Source organism: Crinia signifera, chromosome 6, assembly GCF_055691185.1.
Source record: "Crinia signifera chromosome 6, ASM5569118v1, whole genome shotgun sequence".
Taxonomy (NCBI): Eukaryota; Metazoa; Chordata; class Amphibia; order Anura; family Myobatrachidae; genus Crinia; species Crinia signifera.
The window spans coordinates 201,016,326-201,022,075 of record NC_139222.1 but is presented as its reverse complement, the minus strand read 5'-3'; positions in this window follow the sequence as shown (position 1 = coordinate 201,022,075).

The following is a 5,750-nucleotide window of genomic DNA, read 5'->3' as shown; positions in this document are numbered from 1 at the left end:
TGGAGCAAAGAAGGGAAAGGGGTGACGTGATAGAAATCTTCAAATATACAGTATCAAGGGTTTTAACATAGTACAGGTGGGAAATTTTCTTCAAAGGAAAACAAGTAATAAAACACGAGGACATGCACTGAAACTGGAGGGAGGTAGGTTCAGGGGAAATGTTAGAAATAATTACTTCACAGAAAGAGTAGTGGATAAGTGGAATTGCCTCCCATCAGAGGTGGTAGAGGCTAAGACAGTAGAACAATTTAAACATGCTTGGGATAGGCATATGAATATCCTTACAAAGAAATAAGGATTAAAAAAGGTTGAGTTTACCTGAAGGGTAAAAAAAGGGGCAGACTTGATGGTCCAAATGGTTCTTATCTGCCGTCAAATTCTATGTTTCTATGTTTCTATAATGTTGGCACCCGCTCCGAATTTGGAGGAGATTGTGCAAATGAAAAGTCAGTCCAGGTTTACTTTTCACTATGAACGACAGGAATATCATTTGATGATCAGCGTACTGCCATTTTGGTCTAGGGAGGAAATGTACCATAGGGTGATTTTGATTGCTTTTGATCAGTTTTAAGAAAAAACTATACAATGAAAATGTATCAAAATTGGTCCAGAGCCAAACTACAAATTTTATTAAAAAAAACACCTGTTAGCAAATGAGTGCGTCAGCCCTTTAAACCCAACACTGATTGAGATCTATTTGATCTATTTTAATCAATTAAAGTCTGTTTTTGTAGTCAAATATCTGTAGTCATATTATTTGTAGTGCATATATATATATATATATATATATATATATTTGAGCACAAAGGTATAGGTAAACCTGCGCTAGTGTATAGCCAACCACCAGCTGTAACCAATCAGACAGTCCACTGATTGTAGAAAACACTAAGTCCGTGGTTAGACTGCAGCAACCTCCAAGAAGCACTCCGGACTCCGGGAGTGAAAGGGGTAATCTGTTCAAAAACAAGAAGAGGTGCGCCTCATAGTGTAAAACCGTATTTATTTTAAAACACAGACAAGTGCAGGTACACAGATCAATAAAGACTCGTACCAGGCGGATAACCGCTGTGGGCTGGTTACCACAAGGTTTGACATAAAACTCCCAGGCAATAACTCCTACCACCTTCCAAGGCGCCGCTGGATCTCAAACAGACTGCCGGCTAGCCACCAAGACATGCAGCGTATCAGCGTGTAGGCGAACGTGGATGGAGCAGGAGAAGCCGGGTGCAAGGAAAGCTGTCACTAGCCCCGGTGACGACAGCTTTCCTTGCACCCGGCTTCTCCTGCTCCATCCACGTTCGCCTACACGCTGATACGCTGCATGTCTTGGTGGCTAGCCGGCAGTCTGTTCGAGATCCAGCCGCGCCTTGGAAGGTGGTAGGAGTTATTGCCTGGGAGTTTTATGTCAAACCTTGTGGTAACCAGCCCACAGCGGTTATCCGCCTGGTACGAGTCTTTATTGATCTGTGTACCTGCACTTGTCTGTGTTTTAAAATAAATACGGTTTTACACTATGAGGCGCACCTCTTCTTGTTTTTGAACATACATATATATATATATATATATATATATATATATGTATATATGGTACTTGTTTCCTAGAACGGTGCCCACGATTTTGATCTTAGGCATCGCAAGGAAAAAAATTGCGTCGGTCGCATCGCATGCGGCCAAAAAATCGCATGCGATGCGACCGACGCGATTACCATGATTTTACATGGGGAACAATGTTAAATGGCCCAATTGACCCGATTTCACATAGGGAACAATGTTAATTGGCCCACAGACCCCCAATACCCACCCTGAAGTGTGAAATGGCCCACCCAATTGTTAACGCCACCCCACCATCAACGTCAACCCGAAGCGTGGCGAGCGCAGTGGTACGCGTCCTCCGACCTTTTCATACCCCCACTAGCGGAGCTTGGCGAGCGTAGCGAGCCCCGCGAGGGGACGCAGAACACGCTCCCAAACATGTATTCCGCGTGCGCTCGCCACGCTTCGGGCTCGTATTACGCGTCCCCTCGCGGGGCTCGCTGCGCTCCCCACGCTTCGGGCCCGGTGACTCGCTGCGCTCGCCACACTTTCTATTCTCAACTCCACGACGACGTGTTTAGTGGGGGTATGAAAAGGTCGGAGGACGCGTACCGCCTGCGCTCGCCACGCTTCGGGTTGACGTTGATGGTGGGGTGGCGTTAACAATTGGGGGGGCCAATTCACAATTCAGGGTGGCTATTTGGGGTCTGTGGGCCATTTAACATTGTTCCCTATGTAAAATCGGGTCAATTGGGCCATTTAACATTGTTCCCTATATAAAATCGGTAATCGCGTCGGTCGTATCGCATGCGATTTTTTGTCCGCATGCGATGCGACCGAAGCGATTTACATTTTACCATGCATTTCTATGTAAAATCGTGGGCATCGCACCGGGCGCATCACATGCCATTATAATGGCATGCTATGTACATGCGATGCCCGTGATTGGCGCCGTTCTAGGAAACAAGTACCATATATATATATATATATATATATATATATATATATATATATATATATGCTGCCACAATCCACATTTTTTTGATGTGTGGTCAGGTTAGGTAGGGTATGCAGTGCCTCACCTGTCAAACTCAGTATACTCCAGAGTTTTGACTACAAAATTATTAGAATAATAATAGAAGATATTTATAACTTAGAAATATAATATTTTTATTAATCTTATGATTTTTATACTCAAAACTCACCAAACTTGCAGCACTCCACTTTGTATAATGTACATATCATAGGCAGATTAACACGTACATACTGTGTACTAGCCAGTGCCTCTCCAGCCATTAACGTCACCTTACTTTACTGTCGCACTTACGGTGGTTTTCACATGGCATCGGAATCAGGCCCTGTATGCAAGGCCGCCATTAGGGGGGTGCTGTGGGTACAGCTGTCCCGGGCCCGGCCTATCTCATAGAGAAGGGCCCAGGCCACTCATTTTTCCCACCGTACTCCCCTCCACTGTGCTGTGCTGTATGTGCTCCCGGAGCGCAGGCTTCTTCACATCAGGACGCTGGCAGCCAATTTATATGCAGCACCGGGTGGTGAGCCAATCAGAGCTACCGTACCATTAGCCAATCAGAATAGATGATGGTACATGAGCTCTGATTGGCTCACCCCTCAGTGCCGCATATTAATTGGCTGCCAGCATCCTGAATCTGATGTCCGGGAGCAGGGCTTCGAAAGGGGGATGGGGGAGCTGGGCGATAAGGGAAGGGGGGGGGGGGGTGTCAAAATTCCTGGTGGCAGTCCTGCCTGTATAAATGGAATATAAATTCCTATTTCAACAGCATTGTTTTGCAGTCTGTAGAACATGCTTTTGTATCATATTTTTTTCTAGGTTTAAGGATTTTTAAAAGTATGAAATGTATACTGTAAATGAACTTTGGTCTGTCCATGTGATACCCTATCAATTATTTCTAGTATATCCATCTTTCAATTCACTTTGATCATTCATCTTTATTTTACTCTTTCCTAAGTAGATGTTTAAAAGATGTCAATCTATTGTTATTTTGCCAAATTGGCTCTTAAGTGGCCAACTGATAAAACACTTAGAAACTCAAGAGTCTTGGGGACGAATGAAACAAGGGACTGAACATTTATTTCCTCCTCCCCACAATGGCTGCTAGAAGTTGAAAAACCTTTTATTTCAAGTGCTTTGGATTACACATTACAAGGCACACTTACTACCACAAAGTAGTCTGTTCCCTGAAAGTGGCTTATCATTTCAAGTGGCAATCAGGTAGCATGCTATTTTTGGATACAGGATTCCCAGACTGCAGCTACTGTTGAGTAATATTCCCTACACTATTCCTGTCAGACATATGAAATCTGTACTTGTTTTCGCTTCCGCTCATTATGACTATATATATAAGAAAACTGTGTATCCAAAAATACATAGAAGACAGCACTCCTTGGTCCTTTTTAAAGTCCAGTATGGCACAATTTATTAATCCATAAAGTCGAGCATCAGACATCAGAGCATCAGACATACTGGACTTTAAAAAGGACCAAGGAGTGCTGTCTTCTATGTATTTTTGGATACACAGTTTTCTTATATTTTTGTGTTGACCTGGCACCCGAAATAACCCCTGCAAGGTGTGCGGATTCCTCAAGTTCTTTTATATATATATAATCACACCGGTCTTGCAACGTTTTAAGACTTTTATTGTCTCATCAGGCAGTGTGCAAACCGATTGTACACTGCCTGATGTCTTGAAATGTTATTTGAGGTTATTTATAATATGTACAAAAAGAGAAAAGGGACTGTCTATTAATGGCACATGGAAAAAAATGTATTTAAATGTAACTTTTAATAGTCATTATAGTAAAAATTCCCTATTTCATATCAAAGGATAGAAGACTGCAGTGAAAAAATCTTGGCCATACATACAAATATAGCGCTCGAAAAATGGAGTATGTGCTTATAAATATAAGTCACACCTCAGTGTGAATAGCTAGAACTAATCGCTTCACCATATTGGCATGTGAATGGATGTTTATGCAAAACATCCATTCGCATGCTGGGTGAACAAACATGGCGTGCATACCACCATTCGCAGTGCGGGTTCTGGTTGATTCACAAGGGAGTGAATTCGTGTCCGAGCGAGTCAACCAGAATAAGGGCCATAGTGCAGTATCAATATATTTTAATATATCTACTTCCTGCTCACTGAATACTTTAATAAACGGTTATATTGGGGGAAATTTACCAATATGAAAAACCTAATTTTTCGTATTGGTATTTTCCCTACGACTGCATACGACTGTTTAAGTCGTATGCAAAGTCGTGTTCCGGAGGATCAGTTACAAAGCAGTCATATACGACTGCTTTGTAACCCTCCGATGTCGTAGGAATTCGTATTAGCAGCCGTATATACGGCTGCTAATACGAATTATTTGTAGGCAGTCTGCACGGATCAGTCAGATCCGTGCAGGCTGCAAGGTGTAAAAAAAAATTAAATAAATAAATAAAAAACCGGCGTGGGGTCCCCCCCACAGCCGAAACCAGCACCAGGCTGACAGAGGCTGGAGCCGGTAATTAAAAACCAGGGAACCCGACAAATAGGGGTTCCCCGATTTTTAACAACCAGCCCCAGGCTCCTGCTCTGGGGCTGGTTCCCAAAATACGGGGGACAAAATGACTAGGGGTCCCCCGTATTTTAAGAACCAGCCCCAGGCAAAACCAGCCAGCAGGGTAATGCCACAGCCGGGGGGAGACTTTTTATGCAAGTCCCCCCGGCCAAAGCATTAACCCTACCGACCAGTCAGCCTGGCCAGGGGCCCTGGGGGAGTGGGGACCCCCCCAATAAAGGGGTGCCCCCCCTCCAGGACTTACCTGACCAGGCTGAAGCCTGGTGCTGTCCTCGATGCCCCTGGGCGGTGGGCATCGAGCTGATAGCGGTGTAAAAAATAGAAAAAACTATTGTTTTTTACTGTGGCACTACAAGTGCCAGCAAGCTGGGACTTGGATAACCACAAGTCCCAGACTGCTGGGCATTAAAGGGCCCGCTGGGTCTTGTAGTGCCACAGTAAAAAAAATAGTTAAATAAAACACACTGACACCCATTTTAAATAAAAGTTTAATACACACATTACATACATACTGATACTTACCTTTCTTGATCCCGTAGGTAGCCCTGGTCCTGATGTCCTGTGTCGTCCTCCAGGTCCATGTCGGCTGTCTGCGTCGTCCTCCAGGTCCATGT